This window comes from Propithecus coquereli, unplaced genomic scaffold (assembly GCF_000956105.1).
Source record: "Propithecus coquereli isolate 6110/MARCELLA unplaced genomic scaffold, Pcoq_1.0 Scaffold58, whole genome shotgun sequence".
NCBI classification, from domain to species: domain Eukaryota; kingdom Metazoa; phylum Chordata; class Mammalia; order Primates; family Indriidae; genus Propithecus; species Propithecus coquereli.
This window is the reverse complement of record NW_012151729.1, coordinates 1,146,861-1,171,450: the sequence shown is the minus strand read 5'-3', so window position 1 is coordinate 1,171,450 and position 24,590 is coordinate 1,146,861.

Genomic DNA, 24,590 nt, shown 5'->3' with positions numbered 1-24,590 from the left:
GTTCTTAAGAAGGGGAAGAAAGGTGATTTCGTTGTGTTGTTCTGCAGAGAGAGAGAAGTATGACCCTCCCTCAGGCGGTGTCTTCCCTGGAGGATGAAGACTGTGGGGCTCATGGTGAGTCTGTCACTGTTGGTGTCCCTGCTGAAGAGGTGAACAGTTAGTTCTCCCCAAGTGTAACATTCCTGACCATCAGCATCTTTTGCAGTAGATGAAACAGTGAGCCTCTGATGGTAACACTCATTGAACTGTTCTTCACAGGCCGATCATAGACTGTTATAGCAGCAAGAAACCTTTGGGCTTGTCTAGTCCAATCCCCATCCTTTACTGATAGGGAAACTGAGGCCCAGAGAGATCTCTTAACCCTCATACCTTCTCCTCTTCCACTAAGGCCGTGGTCTTTAGGGTGACCTTGAAAAGAGAGGGCAGTGTTGACTGTAGCAGTCATGGATAGAGAAACACTGTAGAAATATTCCTGGACTCCAAGGAGAATGGGTCCCAGGTGAACGTAACCTTTGCTAGGAGAAACTGACTGCATTCCCAGAAGGGCAAAGACAAAGAAACAGACCTTAAAACAAAAGTAATTCACAGAACCCATAACCTAGGTAGGGTAGTATTTTTTTAAAGAGTGCACTAAGAAGCACTTCTTGCTGTCTACACAAAAAGCTGGGAAGGAGTGACAAGGCAAACTTATAAAAATTTAAGCACTACTCTCTGCAGTATTAGGTTTATTAGGGCGAGTCTGGGGGAGTTTTTGCTCATGCCTTGAATCACAATGGGTGCACTGGAATCTCTGTCATTAAAATTTGAAGGTAGATAAACAGTAAATATTTCCAGGGATAATTACTTAGTGCTGGGCAAACCTCAAAGTGTTGAAAGTTCCAACTTCTGTTGGATCAGCGCCATAGAGCCGGGGGTATTTATCTAAAGCTTATCTGAATCATCTGAACAGCAGAGGTAGGTGCAATTTGGCAGGCGATCTTCACTTGGTTATGTTTGAGAGATTTAATAATAACAGTTAAAAAAAAAAACCCACTTCCCTAAGGTGACATTTATTATTCCTGCAGTGTCACCGGCAGAATCACTCCCCCCTCGTCCCTTTGCCCAGCCTCTTCCACCCCATCAGTCCTCATTTACAGATTCCAACAAAACCAGCAAAGCCTGGTTTGCAAGATGAAGATCTTCCCTGGAATATGTTTTCTGGAAAACTCTTTTTTTTTTTTTTTTTTTTTTGAGACAGAGTCTCACTGTGTTGCCCGGGCTAGAGTGCCGTGGCGTCATCCTAGCTCACAGCAACCTCAAACTCCTGGGCTCAAGCAATCCTCCTGCCTCAGCCTCCCAAGTAGCTGGGACTACAGGCATGTACCACCATGCCCGGCTAATTTTTTCTATATATTTTTAGCTGTCCAATTAATGTCTTTCTATTTTTGGTAGAGACGGGGTCTCGCTCTTGCTCAGGCTGGTCTCGAACTCCTGAGCTCAAACGATCCGCCCGCCTCGGCCTCCCAGAGTGCTAGGATTACAGGCGTGAGCCACTGTGCCTGCCTGGAAAACTCTTTATCCAATGGCATTTTTCAATAATTGGAATGGGAACATGGATATTGTTGACTATTTCAATTCTGAGTTGTATTTATTAAGTGCCCTTATGTCCTTATCACAGGGAAAAATAGAGGAGAGGGGAAAGATCTCTGCCCACCAAGAGGTCCTGGGTTCAGCCTCCAGCTATGTCATCATCTTCTAGGGGTTTAACCCTGGACACGTCACTTTAAAGCCTGAGCCTTCTCATCTATGACGTGAGGGGATGGATCACATGATCGTTAAGACACTTTCCAGCTCTGAACTATATGAAGCCGCCATCAGAGCTGGAATAGATATGGGATGTTCTACAGTTTACTTTGCAGAGAGGGAAGCCGATTGATCGGGATGGTCACTTTGCTTGTTTGAGTATCAATCTTATCAAAGCAACAAGAAATTTGCACAAGAGATGGTTACATTAGCACTCGAGACAATAAATAGCACATTTCCTAAATGTGTGGTACAGAAGCAGAGCAGCACGTTAGGATTAAACATTTCAGGAAGGCTGCAATGGGATTTGCTAGAAGAAAGGTAAAGACAGTGGGGCTGGCAGTGTTGGCAAAGGCACAGAGACAGGGAGGTGGCAGGTCCACGTGAGCCAGATGGCTGCTAAGGCAGCAGGACCCAAAGGGCAGCATGTGTCTCCCTGCTGGGCTTTCACGAGGACTCCAGGTGGCATATAGACTTGGTATTAAATAAGGTAGAATCGTATTGTGAGAAAGTTATTTCCTTTTCAGTTCTCCTTTAATCCATTTGATTATGTCAGGGAGAAAGACTCACATGTGTGCTAATATATTTTTGAGAGCCTCAATATTTCTCTCTCCTTTTTCTTAACTGAAGGAAGAGCAAGTCTTAGATTCAGAAACCTCTTCAAGGAACGGTGTCCCTTAAATTTAATAACTTTGGCTTGTTCTCCTTGTATTTATTTTGAGGTTCCTTCTATTTATGGCAAGTGATGTAATTTTTCCCTTTGTATAGTGACGTGAAGTTTTCAAAATTTTAAATGGGAATGTATCATGTTAGATCAATATACTAACTAAATAACCATGCAGGTGGTATGAGGGCATAGAAAAGTCCAGAATGTGATGTGGGAGTGATGGTGTTTGGGAAATTGCTGGGTGCTCGTTAAGAGCCTGGGCGCTTGAGCAAGGCAGGAGTGGGTTCAAATCCTGCCTCCGCTGTGTACCAGCTTTATGACCTTGAGCCTGATGTTTGGGGTTACATGGGGAAGGAACAAGAAGGAAGGATAGTGATGACTTTAGGAAAATATCTATGGGATTATCATGAAGGGAACACAGGCTGTTTCTTGCCTTGCCTTACCTTAAGTTCATGAAGCATCCCGCCTTTAGTTGTGGGCTGTTTTTATTCACTCTTCTTTTGGTGCCATTAGTACCTTACTGGATCCCCTTTATTCTATGGAGAGAAAGCTACTGTGGCATGGTAGAAGGAATATTGGACCTGAACCTGGGAGACCAAGCTTTGGACACAGAATCTACCGCTGACTATTTTGAAAAAATTACTTAATCTCTGACCTTGAACATCAATGCTAATGATATGGGAATAATTATACCTACTTTCCAGGATTATTGTGAGACTGGACACCAGGACATTCCTAGCACACAGTAGGTCTTCAATAAATGGCTGTCACCTCTCCTCAGGTATCACCCCACCAGCACATCTCTTTGGACTATTTATTTCATTAATGCTGTGATATCGCAAGACGCAGAAACTTCTCTTTAGGCAGCTAAATTTCTGAGTAGCAAACTGCAGACTGTTAAAAATGCTCAGCACAACTGGGCAAAAGGGCACTTCAACAAACAGTTCTGCAACCCAATCTGGCAGATTCTTGATATCAGCATGATCTTGGCTCTAAAATTTCCCCCTTCTGACTCTTGACCTATAGAAAAGAAAACCTATAGCTACATCTAAATCTAGCTTTATATTATGTATTATATCTGGCAATCTCACTTTCTAGATATCTTCTTTTCAGTTTACAAGTGATAGAAATGGAATGTAGCGGGATTAACCAAGACAGAAGACTTTTTAATGCATGGAAGTTAAAAGGGGAAAGTGACTAATTGAAGTAACTAGAAAATCCAGAGAATGTGGGCTATTGGCATGGCTGGATCTAGGTGCTCGATGATATTATCAGGACTGGTGAGTAATGCAAATATGATTACCTTTGATCATCCAACCAGAAGAAAAAATGCTGTGGTAGACATGTGAGCTAATAGGGTATTGTAAGCTCTTCTGTGATGACCTGCTATGTGGCCATCATCATTCCTAATGGATGACATTACTGGACATTCACCACATCTAGAGTTGGTGCAGCAGACATGGTTAGAGCTTTTAGAGGGAGCTTGTGAAGAGAAGCTGAAAATCTAAAACCTCATACAAATATCAGAGTGCCAAGGTAAAGTCCCATGTTGATAAGAACCATGAAATGCTATGATATTAGGGCTGAAAATGCCAAAAGACGACAAAGCTTCTCCCTTGATTTTATAGCGGGTAAAATGGAGACTCAGAGAAGTTGAGCGACTCTCCCAAAGTTATACAAAAATTCAATGACGTATCTGGTGTTGTGACCCAGATTTCCTGAGTCCTAGTTGAATGTACTCTTTCTTCTACACTTTGCTATACCACTGGATGGCTCAGCCTCTGGCTGCTAAATCTGTCCGTACCCTCTCCTTTCACCTAAGGCATGTGCTGAGGATTTAAACTCTTCGAAAACCTTCCGCCTGGCCCCAAGTGGACCTCTGCCCTGGGACACAAGCCAAGCCAAGACAGGAGGAGTCAGCTAAGCAGGGCAGTGCTGACAGGACAGACCAGGCAGATGGAGAGCTGTAGGGCAGCGGTCCCCAACATTTTTGGCACCAGGGACCAGTTTCATGGAAGACAAAATTTTTCCACAGATGGTGGCGGGGGGAGAGGCGGAGCCCAGGTGGTGATGCAAGCAATGGGGAGTGGTTGTAAATACAGCCCGCCACTTACCTCCTGCTGTGCAGGCCGGTTCCTAGTAGGCCATGGACTGGTACCGGTTGGGGACTGCAGCTGTAGGGCACAAGGCACTCTGCAGGGTTCTGAGACCTTTATCTCCTATAAACAAGAATCTATATGAGCTGGTTTACTGAGGTGGTTTTGTTTCATGCATATTGTCATTGATTAAGTATCACTTGCCCCTGCTTACACTGTCACAATTGTCCCCTGTTAAATGGTAATCCTCTTATGAGCCTATCTGCTGTGATTCTCCACATCTGGGCACTGGTTCCGCTTTGTGAAACTCCTAGTAGTCCAGACTCGTAGAGCTTTGCCTCTGTCTTACTTTTGGCCCCTGGCATCGGAATTTAGAGATTAAACTTTTAGGGATCATCTTGTTCATTCTCTTCAATTATAGCTGAGGAAACCAAAGCTCAGAGACACTAAAGGACTTGCTCAAGAAAACCAGCAATAAGAGACAGGCCTTCAATCATTCATCGTATAGTCTTTCTACCGGATCCTGCTACTTAATGAATGTATCTTGGAATGTGATGACCTGTTCTGGTTAATCTTGGGCCTGCCTCGTGTTTTGCTGCTTTTTTGTAGTACCTGGATAGGACCATATGCATATGTGTTCACCTTGACTCTTTCTTGGTCATCAATGTAATTCCTAGATCTCTGGATCTATGGCTAGCTGTTCATACATAACTGCAATGAATATGAATTTTTTTTTTGAGGGGGATGCAATTCAGTCCATAGCAACCTCTAAAATATTATATAAAATATTACATTCATATAAGGAACAATTATGTCATTAATAAAAACATTAAATGCTCTAAAATACCAGGGACATTAGTAACATCATGCTTCCAAGGAAAAAGTGAAATCATGAAGCTCATGGAGCTATTCAAAAGTCCATTTGGACTCATTCTGTCCTGGGAGGAGAGAGGGATTTAGGAAGATCTCACTTTGGCTCCATCGAGTCTCCCTGGGTTAGGTGTGATGTTTTCATTTTTGTTTGGTTTTGTTTTTCTGGGAGTCGGCAGAGAGTCTAATTAATGCCATCAAAAGCATGACATTTAATTAACTAAATAACATGTTGAGCCTAATGATAACACATTTCAGCACCCAGCAGGCGATGATGGTCTCTTGGGCCATTCCTAAGGGTGTCTGTGATTTGATAAAGAGAAATCCTTCTTGACAAAATCCAGAGATCCCCCGAGAGTAGCTAGAGAAGCTTCAGCAAGAGTGCTGGCTGGGCAGATTCTCTTATCTCCTGGACCCTGCTTGGAGGGGCCCAGGAACAAAGAGGAGGAATGGGACCGCTGAGTGGTTTCTTGAAATCCAGAAGCACATAGGAACAGACATAGTCTTTAAATTGCCGGTTCCCATACCTTGGGCTATTCCAGCTCCCACTGGCAAATGGAGGAGGGGAAACAGGACAGACAAGGACAGACAAGGACCTTGCAAGGGACTGTCTGAAGCCGATTGCCAAGTTAACAGTCCCTCCAAGCAGCCAGGCATGCGGACGTGAGTGCCCTCTGCTGGACACTAGGGAATCTTCAGTGATGCTTATCTGGCCCCTCACCCGTGGGCCAAGAGCCTTGCAGCCTGGAGTCCAACCTTCTGAGTGGAATTCCTAGGGTCTCTTCGATGACAATGTACCCCTCCAACGTTGTATCAAAGAACTGGATTTTAGATCATTCTGTGCTTTGGTTTATGCCCATCTCTCTTTGCCACCCCATTTCTACTACGTTCCCCACACATTCATATCCCTTTACATGCAATTGTGCTATTCCTCCTTCTCTCAACTCTTTAGTAATACATCTGCTGAAGTTACTCGTGTATAGCAGCACAAACGGCATCCTGTGAGTCATATAGTTTAGAATCTTATTTTAGAGAAGAGCCAGATAGAGGCTTAGAGAGTTGAAATGACCTGTCCAAAATGACAGAGACCCAGCAGGGACCAAAACCCAGACAGCATAACTTCTGTTTTATTTCCTTTGCCTTGAAATGCCATCTCCCCAGGGAAACACAGTGGTATCTTCACGGTGTGGATAAGGGCTGTGGAGACAGAGGTCCTGGGTTTGATTCCTTACTTTGCCGTGTGTTAGCCGTGTGACATTGGCCGGGGTCCTTGACCTCTTGGTGCCGCAGGGTTCTCATTTAGTAGGGTGGTTGTGAGGGAGAAAGAACATAAGGCAGGTAAGGCATTCAGCGTAGCATCCAGCACATGGTAGGTGCTCAATAAGTGATATTTATCATTACTTCTGTGATTGCATAGTAGTATTAGCTGGAAGATACTACCCATGGTTCTATACTAGAACTACTAGAACAGGTACCAAAGAATTGTCTAAGTCGGTTTTTTTTCATTAAACACTTTCATCTGCCTCCTTTCAAATGGAGGGGCCTCCTAGGTAGAGTGAGCCAACCGGCAGGTGGGAGAGTTTAGGGAAAATATTTCTGTGACTGAATATTTAGGCTTTAAGAAAGAGTGTGGTTGAAAACGAAACTGGAAAACCAGATTGGCACTGGGAGACAGGTGGCCTTGTGTGCAGGACTTTGGCTTTCCTCTGCGTGCAGTCGGGGTTCATCGCGGATTCTTGTGCAGGGAAGTTTTCCTTTTCCCATTTCCCTTGCATGACTTGTTTCTTGTTCTCCTGAATGATTGCTGTTCCCATCACGTGTGCACGTGCACACGAACACACCCATCCTGGGGCTTTCAGTATTCCAGTCACCTGAGGTTGTCACCAAGGAGCCCGGTGTTGCTTGCAGCCATGTCAGAATGAAGAATGAGCCAGGTTGTCACAGTCGGTCGGTGGTAGGGGCTTGTCGCTTTTAGATTGAGTGTCTGTTCTCTTGCATGGAAATCACTGGTGTGGGCGAAAAGGAACTGAGCACAGTGGCAGAGGGGAAGGAAAGTGGGGAGAAGAGCTGCTTGAATGCAGTGAGAGGAGGAGAAAAAGATACTTTCCTGCAGTTGCTTTGGGGATTGTCTCCTGGAGAGGGGCAGTCAGGCATTTGAGCAAAGGATGCCTCGACTTCCTCAGGGTGCGTTTCATCCCCCGCTTCTGCCTACAGATGACTGAAGTCTGTGCCTTCTTCCTCCTCTTGCTTGGCACTTTTATTTTCTGGATTTTGCCAATTGTCATTTGCTGGGGTGAGCAGGAGATGTAACTGGGGGAAAGGAAACAGGTAGGATTCAGATGGGTGTTGCAAATGGAAGTTCATGGAATTTGGCTTTTGGTGGATGCAGCCCTCACAGCCCCCATCAGGACTCAACGATATGGAGCTCAAAGTGTCCTGACGACCTTTGTGGTTAGAGGTGGCAAATCGGCAGGTCTGAAGGCAACCTGTGGAAATAAAGTATTGAATGTGCTTATCATAGTAGTGGCGACACTGGCAGAAAATAGTAACTCCAGGTTAGAAGTTGTTATTCCAGAGAGACTCAGCGCTGAAGGTGTCCCAAGAGATCATATTGTCCAACTGGCTCATTTTTATGGTTAAAGCTGTAGCTGTGCTCATGGCAAAAGAGTAGAGAAGAAAATAAAATAAAATGTAAAAGGCTTTCTTTCTATCACCACCTCCATTTTATCTCATTTCCCTAGAGGCAGGGACTGTTAAGTTTCTCATGTGTCCTTCCAGAAATGTTATTTGCATATATATCACAAATAACTTGCATCCTTTATTTTGACACAAATATAATCAGAGTACTCATACTCTTCTGTTACTTATATTTTTATTTAACAATATGTAGTAGATTTCCTTTCATGTCAGCACGTATCAGTCTCTCTTTTTCATTTTCAATGGCTACTTATTTCACAGGAAGTTTATACTACAGCTCACAGGTCAATAAATTTATTTATTCTTCAAAAGGCCAGACAGTCAATATTTTGGCTTTCTGGGCCATAGGATCTCTGTACCACCTCTTCCTTATCCTCTGTCTCTTCCTCCTCCTCCTCTTAACAATGCTTTAAAAATGTAAAGACCATTCTTAGCTCCCAAGCCATAACAAAACAGGTTGTGGGCCAGATTTGGCCCATGACTATAGTTCATTTACCCAGACTTTTGGGTAGACAGGTTGCTACTACAAATAATACAGCAATGGATCTTTGTGCTGCATCTTTCCTTTGAGTTTATCTGTAGGATAAATTCACGGAAGTGGAATTGCTGTGATGTGATTTATGGTTATGACAGATGTTACCTCAACCTGCTCAGTTGTAAATGGTATAGGGAGTCCAGTGAAGATGGTGGTCTAGAGTACCCCAGCAAGCCAGTGGTAAGAGCAGGACTGGAATTTCTTTTCCTAGCATTTAACTGGGGCTTGTTCCACTGTTGTGCAGAACCTGTCCCTGGCTGAGGGCTCACATGGGGCTCGTTTCAGGGCATTGCGTTGGAAAGACCCAACCTCTCTCAAATCCAGAGAGATGCTCAGAGCAGAGCTCAGAGCAGAACTCAAGAACCTGATTGCCATCATACTTCTTTGCCTTTTTGTCCAACTTCTACTTCTTGCAGTTGCTCCTGCTTTAGACCACCTCCTTTCCATGATGAGGGGTTTTTCCATGATCACTGCCAGCAGCTCCAGGGTTGGTTTGTGGCATCTGTATGACCAAAAAGGAAAGGAGCAGGGACCAGAAAGGCGGTTTTTGGCTGCAATCAACAGAGAACTCTGGCACAAACAAATTCAAATAAAAATAATTTTATTATGTTGTGGTGCTGCAAGCCTAGAGGTAGGGCAGTCTCTAGGCAATGTGCAGCCCATGGCTGGATGATGTCCTCACAGACCCTGGGTCTTTCCACTTCGTGCTTCTCTCTCAGTGTTGGCTTCATTTTTAAGCTGGCAGCAGGATGGTTGAACTAATTCCAAGTGTTATGTGCAGAACCACAATAGTCTGCGGCTTCTTCTCTGGAGGGAGTAAACCTTCCCAGACATACCCCCAGCACACATCCCCTCGTTGGCCAGAATTGGGTCACATGCCAGTTGTTGACTCCGGCACGGATGAGAGGGATGGGAGTACCATCATCAGTTTAGAAAGATGATGTGGGGTTGCATGGATGTGAGGAGTCCACCACCCTGTCTGTTACAGAGTGCTCGCCTCTTACTTGGGTCTGGACATGTACAGAGAATGATCTGGGTCCCTCATCCACTTCTCAGACCAACCCCTGTGGTCAATGAGATGGGGCATTATCGTTGCCAATTTTGGGAGAGGTACCTCCTCCTTGACCAATGGCTACAAAGCGAAAAAGTGGCATGCTCTGAGAATGGAGGGAAGATGAGGAGAATCTGCTTCCTCCATAGAAAGCACCCCATGTGTGTCCATGACACCCTTCAGAAGATCCCAGGTCTTAGGAGGCAGTCTAAGCAGTGGAGGAACGCCAGCGCTCAAGTCAGACGTCTGAGAGCAACATCCTGTCTCACCTACACACTGGGCTTTACTCACCGGAGTTAATGTCTCAGTCAGAGTCTGTCCAGTGGGGAGGATCATGACGAAGACAGGCAGAATCATGCCTCTGAGGATTGATGAGAAAATGGTAGAAACAATGCAAAGAATTCTCTGGACATTATAACCTAAGTGTGGGGTCCTCGCTGGTCCCATGGTGTCTCCAGACAGCAGCAGGAAGGGCTGTTTCTCTCTAGGCTCTGTGTACTTAAATCCGATGTTATAGGGCAGGAGGAGACTTGGAGGAGGGGGACTGGAGGGGTGAGGGAGACAGGGACACCAATACAGAGGTGGAGCTTCACGGTGAGGCTCTGCTTGCCCCTGCTGCCCTCTCCAGGGACCCTGCCGTACTTCTCTGCTCTTTCTCCTTCTGACATCTCTGTGCTCTATGTGGAGACCGACCCAAGTGACCAGACTAACTACCAGTTCCCAGCAGATTACTCTAGTCCTTCCTTTTGAATGATAGCTTTGTTAACATTGAAAAGGGTTATTCTACCAAACTGCTTTTCACCTTCTGGCTTTCTGCTAATAATTTTTTTTTTTAAAAAAGACTTCAGAGTTTCCTTCTCTTCTGAATCTTTAAAATGCATTTGCAACATAACTGAACAGATCAAAGAATTTCACTGCGTGTGTATCTCATTCATTCACTGCATTCATTCATTCATTCAGCCAATATATGTTGATGGTCTGTGCCAGGCTTTAGGCATACAGAGCGAGAATCAGACATGGTTCCTACCATATGGAGCTTACATTCTAGTGACAGCAGTGAGCAGAAGGCCACTGCTATTCCCCTTCTTCCTGACATAGCACTCAAGGCCTTGCCTAGGGACCTGGGCATTCTCCTGAAGCCAGTTTCTGAGAAAGAGCAGGTGAGAAAATATTAAGAACTAAGACAACTGAGAGGCATGTGGCCCCCAATGTTCCTTTATCACAAAGGCTTTATGGAAAATGGCAGTAATCCTAACTCTGTTGCTTGTTAGCTATGTAACACCCAGTAGATATTTAGCGTCCCCAGATCTCAGTTTACTCATCTGCAAAATGGCAACAATAGGACCTATCTCACAAGCTCACTGTGAAGCTGACACATTGGGTCGCTAAGAGCACAGGCTCTGGGCTCAGGCCACCTAGTTCACATCTGCCTCTCTCGCATTGTGACACTGAACAGTTTAGTTTGCTTCCCTGTGCCTCAGTTTCCAGATCTTCAAAATGAGAATGATGATAATGTCTACCCGATTGGATTGTTGTAAGAATGAAATAAGTCATGTAAAGTTGGTGGTTCAGGCCTGGCATCTAGCAGTGTTTGACAAAATTTATCATTTTATCTACCTAAAAGTGTGTGTGTTTTTTTCTATAAATAAGACTATTTTTTAGATTGTAAAACATTATAGTGGCATCTGTTTATTTTTCTGTTTAGAAGAGGCCACCAGTAGAAGGTTATCAGTCACAGCCCGGCCCTTGTAAGCCCTGCTTCAGGACACAGCTGTGCTGTCTTGTCGTGCCCATCATTCCCCGGGCATGTCAGCACTGAGCTGTGTTTCTCACATTGAACTGTGATCAGCGCGGGCAGAGTCAAACAATACTAAGCTAAACGAGACACGGGAAATGGCTCTCAAAGAGCTTACTTGGGGAGAAAATATATGCATATGTGACTGTATATGATATTAAAAGGCACCTTGGGATTGCCGAGTGGAAGGTAGCAAAGAGCTTCTAAGAGAGAAATCCATGATGTCATTTCATCCTCAGCAATATTAACTGGTTATGTGACCTTGGGCACATTGCTAGATCTCTCTGTGCCTCTGTTTTCTCCTATGTTTTAGAAAAAGAGAGAGTATTGTATTGTATTAGAGATCTCAGATTGGTACCTACAGATGGTTTTGTTTAGCCTATAGAAGGCTTTTAACTTTTGAATTAGTTGTCAACATTTAAACCTTCAGAGATTTCATGGAAAACTCTAGATGTCCAGTTCTTTTTGGAAAATCAGAGCAGCTGGTAAGAGGTAGCTGGAATTGAGTGGCAACTTCCTACCATTTAAAAGGTGTGGTGTGTTTTTTCAGGGCCCTGTGCTCCCAATAGACTTTGTTTCCACCCACCTACTTGGCTCATTGAGGTTTGCTGCCTGGGTCTTGTAAGCATTTGGGGTTATGACACCTGGAGCAGGGCATCTCCTTAGCATCTCTTTGTTCTCTCTTGAGGTTACTAAGGAGGGCAAGGGTTGCTGCATCCTTTCAAACAAAGTGGAAAGAGTGAGAGTCAGAGAGATTGCTATTTGGACATAAAAAGAGATGGAAAGCAGGGGTGTGACTTGAAAATGGGTTTCAACTCCTGGGCTATTATTTTTCTCTCTATCTGGTGTTTCACCCTTTCTCCTGGACCTAGCATTTCGTTGACTCTTTTGATGGTGATGTTCATAACAGGTATCCTTTAGTGAGTATTTAGTATGTCTTAGGTACCTCCTATCAATTATTTTGCGCTATTGGTATTAACATCCCATTTTGTGGAAGAGGAGTTAGAGTTTCAAAGGAGTCAAGGAATTTGTCTGTAGCTACACATTTATTGGGTAGTGAAGCCAAGATTTGAACTCAGATCTATCTGGTGCCAAATCCTCTGGTTTTAAGAGTCACACAATGGCAGAGACAGGGCCAGCCACTTGTCTTATTAAGTAATGTTGATATATAAATTTTGGAGGGATTAATTTCATCTGAAATAGATGCTCATTTTTCATGCTCTAAAGCGTGAGAACCCCTCTGAATACACAAATCATCAAATGTGATGCTCTTAGCAATGTGTTCACTGAGGAGGAGTGGGAGCCCTCCAGAGAGGTCAGGGGTTATCATTGTTATGAGAAAGGAGGCTCCAGCTGTCAGACTGGATATGGGGATATAGTAATATCGCTCCCAAAGTCAGGGAGAGGTGAAGGAATAGCCTCGCTGTGCATCATTCACAGTCCTGAGGCTGTGCTCCCGGCACAGTTTGACTCAGAGATCTCCCGTGAGGTCGGACTGGCTGGGCCCGGCAGAGCGTCACATGTTCTTACCATCTTAGGCTGGAAGACACCGTAGAGGTCATTTGGACCCATTGTCATATGAGTCTTTTCTGTGAAACCCCCAACAGGCAGTTTCTGCCTTATGTTTGCAGATTTCTGGTGATGGCAAACTGAAACTCTGTAAAGCAATCATTTCCATATTTGCTTGAAATTTCTTTACATCAGGGTCAAATGTACTGCATGTTTAGTCATGTCTTCGTTGTGTTGTCTGCTGGAGCAACATGGAATGTCTCCTCTCTTCTGCGTGTGCCAACCCTTCAAGTTGTATTGTGGTAGATGTTTTTTACTGGGTTGTCACTCCTTGGTCTGAACACATACATTTGCCTAAACTGTCCTATATAGAAGAGTTTCTGGATTCTTTGCCATCTGTGTTGGTTATTCCCTGTTTTCCCCTCCTCTTTCACATCACTTCTACTCATTTCTGTTCTGTTCCCTACTCCGGGAGATCGATCCTTCTGGGTGACTTCACCTGGGCTCCTTTGTGTGTTGGCTCCATGTGGTGTTAGGCCAGTGGGAAGTAGAGGAAGGCAACTGGAAGGCAGGAGGAGAGGGAGGACTGGGTATCTCCCCCACTCCTTTCCTGCAAGCATGACTCTCTGGTAGTGACTGCATCTCTCCATCTCTGTAGTCCTGCTGGGCGGACCCTCTTGCAGGAGTCTGGCTCTCACTAGAATCTGATAACACTGTTCTTAAGATTGTTGCCCCTTAAGCTTCAGGATGTTAATGGTTTTCCCCTGCTGCCAGTCTCCAAATGACTTAGTATCCTCTGTCTGTCCTTTAACCCTATCTGTGCTTCTGTCTGTAGCCTCTTCATTGAAGTCTCTTCATTTGCACCATTGCGGGGAATTCTGTTTTCTGCTGTGACTTTGAACTGATGCACTAGCTTCCTTGCCCACTGCTAAATTTGCTCATGTGTGCCCTGTGTTTTTTGTTGGTTTATTTATCAAATTGTCAGGCCTAGTACTGTTGCCAAGATCATTACATTTGCTGTTAGCCACTGGCACACATTGTTGGCCACCCTGAGCTTGTGGTTAACTGACATTGTTAGGTCTTTTTTATGAAATCAGGTGTCAAACCTATTATGTCTTTGGAGTAAGGTTACCTGGGTTTAAATACTAATTTCATATTAAATAATATGTATGAGCAAGTTACCTCCTTCTCTGTGTCTCAGTTTTCTCCTCTGTAAAATGAGATGACACTAGTCTTCATTTCAAAAGAGTCGTTATGAGGATTAAGTGAATTAACACACGTTAAGCACCTAAAACAGTGCCTGACACGTGATAAACCTTCAATAAATATTACCATTATCATCAAGATAATCATCTTTTACATATGCAATTGAATGTTTTAATCTAAATGCATAACTTTTCCTTTTTGCCTCTTTTTTTTTTTTTTAACTTCCTTTACCAGTATGTAATTCTGAATGCCATTTGGTGTTGTAATCTTGACACTGTCCCCTAAAACCTTGCTGCTTGAATGTGGGCCACAGGCCAGCAGCTTGAGCATCACAGGCGAGTTTGTTAGAAATTTGGAATCCCGGACCCCTCTCTAGACCTGTTGAAACAAAATCTGTTTAGTAACAAGGTCCCAGGTGATCTTTGTGTAGATTAAAGTTTGAAAAGCCCTGTTCTACTACATCTATAGATTCCAAATCATTGCTGTCAGCAGGGATGGAGAATCTGTCCCACCTCTGACAGGAAAGATACCTACTGCTCACGTTTTAGGTCACCATATATACTGGTGCTGCAACTCTGCCAAGCCAAGCGATGCTTCCAGGAGTTAAACTGTCCTGGGAAGAAAATTTAGAGTCGTGCTTTTCACTGCTAGGATGTGGAATCAGATCAACCAGGTTTTGAATTCTACTCTGCTACTTTATATATATGTGTGTGTGTACGCGCGTGCGCGCGTGTCCATGTGCCATGCATATACATGTGTATAAATAAGTACATAATAAATGAACTTACTGTGAAGGCTTGCTGTGAGCATTAAATGAGATAACCATACAAAGCGTTTGGTGCATAGCCTATTGCATCTTTTCCCCTTTCCACAGCCACGTGACTCATGCCCAAATGGGAACGCATTTCTTGGTGGAAAAACTCTATTTGACATAATAGGAAAATTTGCTTCAAACAGATTGGGAAGATTAGATTCATTTGGAAGCTGCAGCAGAGAAGTGAATGCCACTGCTCATATTTCTGGCCACATGTTTCTGAATATGGGTTATATTTAACTAGATCACTGCAAATGGAAGTGTGGTGTAATTAAGAAACAAAAAAAAGATTAGTGCTGTGTAAATTTGAATTAGACACCATTGGCATATATTGTATACATGTAAGTATTTGTAATGTGGCCAATGTCTAAAAAAGGATAATTTTGGGGTTGCTGATTAATCTCGACACTAATCAAAATGCACCAATTATAGAGGAAATGAGATGGCTTTCTGTGATCAATAACTGAAAAATATTAATCTTAGGCTGCACTTAAGACAGGTCAGTGGACACTGTAAAGCTGCCTTTCTTTTCTCCAGCTGTATCCGGCTCTGAAGTCAAATAGTCTGGGGTCTAATGCCTGCTTTGCCACTTAGTACTACTGCGACTCTGTGTAGGTTGCCCCGCATTTCTTCAATGCAGTTTCTTCAACTACAAAATGTAGATGATATTTTTATCTGAGGGATGCATTCCTGAAGACCATGCATGCTTTAGAACTCACATATTTCTAAGTCAAATTTCTCATAGGACCGACAAAGGAATGGGGAGGGCATTTCTGTGTTAGAGCTAAAATGGTACCACTGACGTTTTAAGATTTATGAGCATAAACATGATTTATAAATCCCTCAATTCCTTAAAGTTATGTGATATTTGATCAATGTAGGGGAGAATGGGAATCAACATATTACAGTTTGTGCATAAAGTGAGATTTTATCTTTTTATCATGGTATTTCAAATTCGTATCAAATTTGGTTGTCTTATATGGAACTCATAGGGTTGTGAGAAGTAAATGGATCATGCATGTGCACCACACTTTGCATGGTTTCTTATAATATTAGCAACTGTTTATTTACTGTTTATTAAGTGCCAGACACTAAATGCTTCACGTATATTATCTCCTTTACTTTTCACAACAACCTAATGAGGTAGATGTATTGGTTATTTGTTGCTGTGTAACAAATTACTGCACAACTTGGAAGCTTAAACTGACAAACTTTTATTATTTCTGATTGTTTCTGAGGTTCAGGGAACCAGGAAGACTTAGCTGGGTAGTTCTGGCTTAGGGTCTCTCATGAGGTTGTTGTCAAGCTGGTAGCCAGAACTGTGGTCATCTCAAGGCTCAAATGGGGCTGGAGAAATCTACTTGCAAACTTGTTCCTGTGGTTTCTGGAAGGCCTCCGTCTTCATTATTGACAGGAGGCCTCCGTTTCTCACCACATGGGCCTCTCTCTCTGGCTGTTCATGGCACGGAAGCTGGCTTCCTTCAGAGCAGGAGGTCTGCATGAGTGTCCAGGGTGGGAGCCACATCTTTTATAACCTCGTCTCCAAGTGACATCCCATCACTTGTGTTGTATGTTATTAGTCCCCCAGAGGAACGCTGGTCCAACGTGTTGAGGGGACTATTCAAGGGTATCAATACCAGGGGGCAGGTGTTAGGGGCCACCGTGGAGCCTGGCTTCCACAAGTGGGAACTGTTACTGTCTGCTTCACATGACAAAATTGAGACACAGACAGTTGATGCAAGTAATCCAAGGTTGCATATTAATAAGTTAAACAAACAAACCAGGTATCAAATTTAGTCGATTTAGTGGCAGCTCCCCCATTCTTAACCATCACACTATTCTGCTACAGAGTAAGTAGCATATCAACATTGGCTACATTTGCTTCGTTTCACTCCCAACAACCAATTTACAAGTGTATAATTCTAGGCTTGGACCACACTTGACGTTACTCCCTCTGCTTAAACACAACAACAGTTCTACAGTGAGCTTCCCCCTCAGCCTGCTGGTCTGGGTTTATACAAAGAATCAGAAAACAGGACTCTTGCCTGTATGAAGCATCCAGCCTTGCTGGGGTGACAAGACCAGCAGAAATTTCTGGACTTTGGACTGCTATAGTACTTGTTGTCTTTCCTTCTTTTTTTTTTTTTTTTTAAGCATTTCATGGATATTCCTCATACTGTCATTTACTTTCCCACATGTATTTTTGCCTCCAAACTAGATTATGAACTTCTCTTGGGTCGACTTCTAGCCTGTACTTTGTTGAGGTTCGCCTAGCATCAAGTAAGGTGAGTTTTCACATAATAGGAATCTTCAACCAATTTTTATAAGTGAAGATTATGTAAAATTATTAGAGAACCCAAGGCAAGGTGATGAAATTGCAAAGCACATAGATATTATTGTCTTTTTTTAATTTTTAATTTTTTTATTTCAGCATATTATGGGGGTACAAATGTTTAGGTTATGTATATTGCCTTTGACCCCCCCCCCGAGTCAGAGCTTCAAGTGTGTCCATCCCCCAGACGGTGCACACTGCACCCATTAGGTGTGAATATACCCATCTCCTCCTCCTCCCCCTCCCACCTGCCCGACAGCCGATGAATGTCACTACTATATGTGCACTTACTCCAGTGAGAATAGCCTTTATCAGAACGTCCCAAAACAATAAATGTTGGCATGGACGTGGAGAGATAGGAACACTCATACACTGCTGGTGGGACTGCAAACTAGTACAACCTCTATGGAAAGCTATATTATTGTCTTTTGATGTCAAAAAAAGGGGAGAGTTTGGATCTTCTTCTTTTAAAATCCATTCTTTTTTTTTTTCTGATGCCCCATCTCTGAGCTGTCTCTGAAGCATGTCCTCCTTTTATCTACAACGTAATACACTCTTGCGTGAAAATGCCCCAGTCCCGCACCCACCCAGGCCTCCCATTCCCACAACACCTTTGGTGTTCTTGAGCGTCGGTCCCATCCACATACCAGCTTTGAAAGGGGGATCTCTGTATTGTTCCACGAAAGAACCTTCAAGTTTCGAGGTCTGAAATGTCGTTGAAGAGCCTTTATCCACTGCCTTTCCTTGAGGTAGATGGGCATCTGTGTCAGTCAGCAAAGTGTGTGGATTCTGTCTGCGCATTTTACCACAGAGTTAAAGGCTGCGATTTCTCTCTCTCCCCCAATTCAAAGTCAAATCAACCTCAGCTTCTTTCTTCTCTCGTCTGCCTTTGCTTTGGCATAATGTTCCAGATTCTGGCCATTGCTTGCAAAGTCTTGGAAACCATCACAACCCTTACTTCTTTTCTTTCCGTCATTTCTTTTCCCATGGCTCAGCCAAATTGCACTATTTCAATTGCCACTTCATTTCTTTCTCCTCTGATGCTTCCAGAGGGTCGCCATTCCCTATCAAATCACTCCTCAAAAGTGTGTGTGTGTTTTGTATATTGTCTTTGCTCAGGAACCAGGGACTCCAACAAAGCAAAATGAACGAGGGCTCCAGTGATAGTTCCTTGGTGTGGCTTCCCTCTCCCCTTACCTGTCAGAGCTTAATTTCCCATCCTGGCACTCCAGGTGGAGGAGTGATTTCCTTGAGTCTGTCAGTCCCACTGAGTAAGCTCAGAGAATGTGAAACCATAAAGGTGGGAGGAAGGCAACTGCATCCCACAGCTTCTCATCGCCCACCTTGGCAAGGATGATTGTTAATTCAAGGATCCTAAACCTTAGGCTTCCCAAAATGTTCACTTTCAAAAAGCTGGTGGTGTAATGGGATGGGGACCTTATCAAGAATCAGCAGTCCTGGGCTCTGCCACCTACAAACTGTGACCTTTCCTGGTTTCGTTTGTCTCATCCATAAAATGGGCAGATTCATTTACAACAGGAACAGACACTTACTGAGCCATGACCAGAACTAAGAAATCATCTATACTGTCTGCTCAGCCCTTCCCCTCTCCATCCATGCTCTGGAACTCCCCTTCTCTACCTTCCCCAGAGTGAGGGATCTAGGAGCCTGACTTTGCCAAGGAGAGCCTAATGGCGTAGAGTTAGATATTGCTGGGAGTTCAGATCTGTGATCTGCTCTTTGGCAAAATGCAGCCCCAAGTCATTTATGTAAACACGTATATATCCATGGACAAGAGAGGGCCTGATTCCTAAGCATAGGGGCCCCTCCCCCAGCCACAAGATAGGGAGGGAACAGGCAAGTGAAGAGGAGAAAAGACTGTTCTATCCCTGTTCCTTGCATGTTCTATTACTATTAAATAGTTATAACTGGAAGAAGTGATTTGTAGCTAGCCAGCAGTTAATTGACTTTCTGCCTCCCCAGCAAGTACACATCTCCTAAGAGTTGGATGAGTCTGATGGGCAGTAGGAATGCTTGGCTGGGACCAGCTGTGTGTGTGCATCATAAACCCCTTTGGTCCCCAACATAATCTGGAAGTGGCAGATCAGAATAAGTGATCTTGGCAGCTAGAAAGGCTGAAAGTGGGGAGAAAACAAAGGAATAGAATCAGTAGTAGCACTAAAAAACAAACAAAAACAAAAAAACACAAACCGAAAAGGTAGAAAAAGCATCCTTGGAATAAATACTAAAATTCCCATAAACTATGGACTCTTAATTTGCAGCCCATGGATGGACTTCAGTCCCCTTGAAATAATAAGAAAATTCTGTGTATGGATATTTTTCTGGGGAGGGGATCCATGGTTTTCATTAATGTCTTAAAACAATTTATGATCCCCCAAAGGTAAAGGCCAACCAGTCCCATCTTCTTACCATTCTTGTCAGATGAGGAAACTAAGGCTGAAGAGGGGTTCATAAGATGTCCAAGGTCCTGTTGTAGATTAGTGGCAGGTCAGAATTCGGACCAATGTCTCTAAACACCTGATCCTATACATTTCCTAGTTGACCACACTTCCTCTTTGTCCTGGCTTCAGGATTAGAGCATGGATCCTATGTGTGGTAGAGGTTTAGGGACATAGCTCCAAAACTGCAGTACATTCGGTATTACTGATCTCTGCCCCTCCCCACTCATCTCTTTGTAGGTCCTTCCCTCTACTGGAACCCATTTCTATTATTTGACTTTCCAATACCTGATATCTGTTAAGACCCCCATCATATTTCACGTACCTGGTGACATGGTCACTCTAAGATTGCGAGGATCTGTAGCAGCAAAGAAGTGGTTTGGGATGGAGGAGTATGTCAAAGCAAATGTTTCTCCTCAAGAAATCTTCCTTTTTTCTATCATTGGGTCAGATTAACATCTTCTTCAGCCTTTGGCATTCTCGATTATCTTTTTTTAATTTACTTTTTTTGTTGAGGTACAACTTACACTTAATAAAATGTATAAATAATAAGTTTAGAGCCTGATGGATTTTTATATATGTGTGTATCTGTATGGGCACCACCAACTACAGCACATTTAGACCATCCCAGATGTTCTCTCCTACCTTTTCCAGTTAATATAAACCCCTTCTTCACAGGCAATCACCATTCTGACCTTTATTATGATAAATTTGTTTTGTCAGTTTTTGAACATCCTATAAATAAAATCATACAGTAGGTGGTATTTTATATGTGGCTTCTTTTGCTCAACACAATGTCTATGCGGACTGTCCATGTTGTTAAGTGTAGCAGTAGTTCATACTTCTCCATTCCTGCATGGTATTCCATTGTATCCATCTACTATGTTTTATTTATCCATTTTCTTGCTGCAGGTCATTTGAATTGTTTACAGCTTTTGACAATTATGGAAAAAGCTACTATGAACATTCTCATACATGTCTTTGGATGGATATAAATACTCATTTCCCACAAGGAATGTGATTGTTGGATCACTGTATATACCTGTGTTTAGATTTGGTAAATACTCCCCAACTGTCTTCTAAAGTGGTTGTACCGAAATCCCCTGATTTTTAAGTCAGCCGACCTCAGCACCTAGCTCAGCCCTTCCCCAGATCAATTTGCCTGCGTCATTATCTGAATTCATCCCAGCCCTAGTTTCTGTATTAACCTCTTTCCTAACCCCAAATTCTCCCACCATGGCTTTACTGAGTCATCAAAAGTTAGACCTAAGGTATGATCTGATGTGGAAGAGCCCACAGTGATCATGTGGTTCAACCTCAACATTTCAGAGGTGGAGGAAGTAAAGACCGCGTGTGGGTAGGAGAGAAAGCTGTCCAGTGATGCTGAGCAAGTTCTCAGCTGATCTGAGATGATGCAGGATTATAAACTCCTTGACAGCAGCAGGGGACATTTTTAATTCATCACATCTTTTTGATCTCCCAAGCTTTGTGAAGCACTCAATATATAAACTATTTAAAGAATATTTATTAAAAAAAAAAAAAAAAAAAAAGAAAAATGGCCGGGCATGGTGGCTGATGCCTGTGGTCCCAGTGCTTTGGGAGGCTGAGGTAGTAAGATCACTTGAGGCCAAGAGTTTGAGGCTTCAGTGAGCTATGATCATGTCACTGTACTCCAGCCTGGGGGTGACAGAGTGAGACCTTGTCTCTTAAAAAAACAAACAAACAAACAAACAACAAAAAAAGGAATAAAGAAAAGAAAAATGAAAATGAACTGGAAAGATTCCTAGAAATCAATTAGTTCAATGTTTGCCAAGTTGTGAAAACATGTCAGTCTGGTTTACAAAGATCTTAGGTGGTACCCTGTTAAATGGCAGTGAATCCATTTTGAGAAAGGTATTTCCTCTTCGATTCTCTTTTAATCATTGCAGTTAGCTTGAGGAGAACATCTCTATTTGGTTCTGTGTGTCACCTCATTAACACTTGCCAATCTTGCCTCCTAGAAAAGAAAGAAAAATGCTTTGCTTCTGTTGCATTTTCTCTTTAACTTCTACAGTAGTTAACTTCTGTTTATAGAAGGTAATAGAAGTTTTCTATTTATGGCAATGGTAGAAAGGTTCCTCCTTTTCAAGTGTATTTATTTAAGCATAAACAAAAAACAAATGGTTTCACTTAAATAAAAAGGTGAATGAAATCATAGTAAATGGGGTATGTGGATGTGGTAAAGAATCATGAAGATGGTCAGGGAATGACTGAAAGTTGATTGGCATTGATTTAATTCGAACTTGTTTTTGACTGGGTGGGGAAACATCCCAGGTAGAGGGACATGAGTGGCCCTTGGAGTTGTCTGCAAAAGCTCTTAGTATAGTGCTCCTTATGCAAATCCACTTGTGGCGCATGTCACTTTGGGGAGGAAAGAGAGCTATAGTCTTAGGCTCTCCATTTATGATAAAGGAGACAGGAGTGATTATCTGAGATATATTAGAAGCCCTTCCACTTAATACACTTGTCTTTCCATAGAAGCTTCTGTAGGCAGTTGGTTGTCTAGCCCGGAAGAGTAGGGGGAGGAGTGGTCCAGTGGCACTGTCGCCTTCATTGTTTAGCTCCCACGGCACCTTCTCGCTTCTATCCTAAGATAGATGTCAAATGGCTCCTTCTCAAGTGCAGCTCTGCTCGTGGTCACCCAGCTCCAGCACCTTAGATGCTTCTTGCTGACTGTCAGAATGTGTTCTGTTTCCTTAGTCTGGCATTCAGAGCCCCCCATTCCAGGCACACTGAAATATATGTCTTCCCTAAGGCTGTTCCCTGTTTTCCTGTGTATTCCTTTTTGGTATTTCCTGTTTCTGGAATACCCTTTCTTTGTCTCTGATCATCCACATCCTACTGGGCACCTTTCAACCACTCCTCCAAAGGACTCGTTCTTTCCAGAATCCTCTCATACTTCCTCTAACTGGAGATAATTTCTTTCTACTGTGAGCAGGACCTTGCCGAACAGCCTGCTAACTGTAATTTGCAAAGTCCTGTTCAAATGGATGATCTCATTTAATTGTCACAACAAGCCTATGAGCTAGGTATTATTAAGATCATCATTTTAAAATTGAGGGAACTGAGGCACAGACAGGTTGCCCAAGGTCACACTGTTGACAAGCAGCAGAGCCAGGATTTAGACACAGGTCTCTCGGAGTCCGGAACTCACACTTTGACCAGTATTCCATCCTGACCACCTTTGCTGCCTGCAGCACTCTGCCTTATAGTTGGTTAAATGGATTATGAGGAACTCTCTGCTCAACTCGTCCTGAGATGCTGCAGTAGCCAGATACATGTCCGAAGCGAAGACAGAGATAGCAAATGCCTTTTTCTTACTGTTGGTGGTTCGGGAGCTGGGTTTGGCAAAGATATCTGCCCTGTACCAGCCTGAGTTGTCCATGGACCCGTAGCTCCAGCAGCTGCGGAGTCATGGTAAGAAAGCCAGGCTGCGGGTAGAGGAGTACACCAGGGTGTGTTCTTCTACTTTGGTGCAGGGAGAGCTTCCCCCTCACAGAAAGAGTGGTTCTAGCTTCAAGGAGAGCAAGAACTTGGCTCCTTTCCCTGGGCTGCCGCAGCAGCAGCCTTGCACAGCCTTGTGCAGCCTGCTCCTGCCCAGGGACGCCATAAATCGCTGGGCCATGGACTTGACAGCCAGCTTGCGATGTGATTGGAAAGCCAACGGGAGCCACTGCCGGGTCTTCGGTGGCTGCTTGCTTCATGGTCCTCTCATCCGTCATGCTAGACAGAGGAACCACAGGGAGTCACCTTCTTTCCTAATGGGGATTCAGGGGTGAGACAGTCAAGTCCCAGGTGGGCAGAGGGCATTAACTCTTTCAAAGCAGTAATCCTTTATCTCAGCAGAGCACCTTCCCGTTGTCATCACGCTTTCACAGGCGTTATCTCACTGAATTCTCTCCTGTTCTTTCATTCATTTACTGAACAAGTAGCTACCACGCACGCAACTACCAGGCGACAGGCATCACTTCCTGACATCTTGTAAATGATGACAGAGAAGAAATGGGCCCATTTTACAGATCAGGGAACTGAGGGGAATCTTTGGAAAGCACACTAATGTAGTAGGCAAGAGCCTTAAATTTTAGTTCTGGGGATGCTGTTACCATTTCACTGAAGTTGGGCAAATAATTTCCTTTCTCTGAGCCAGAGTTTATTCATGCTTTTCATAGATTATCTATCTTTAGAATTCATTATTTAAAAAAATTAAAAGTTATAATTGCATATGATTGTAATGTATACCTTCTAAAAGGTGGAAAATCAAGCAAAACTCTTTCTGACCTCTCCTCTTGAGCTCTAGTATCTTTCTCTAAAGATGATGACTCTACCTTTCTGGAAAATAAGTGTGTGTGTGTAAAACAAACAGGAATATACTATGCTGAACCTTGCTTTTTTAGCTAAACGATATATCTTAAAAATCCTTCCATGTCAGCAAGATGTGTCTAACTCATTCTTTTTTAAAGGTTACACATGATTACATTGTAGGAATGTACAATAATTAATGATTTGACCAGTTTGCTATTGATAGACACTTAAGTTGCTTTATTATCTTTTCTTATCGTTGCTTTATAAACAATGCTGCAATGAATTTACTTGTACATTTATCTTGGCATACTTTTGGGTAAATTGCTAGCAAAGAAACTGCTGAGTCAAAAGGAAAGTGAATTTTAATTTTTGATAGCTATTGCCATAATGTCTTCCAAAGTTTGCCTTGATTAATATTCTAACCAATCATATGTGA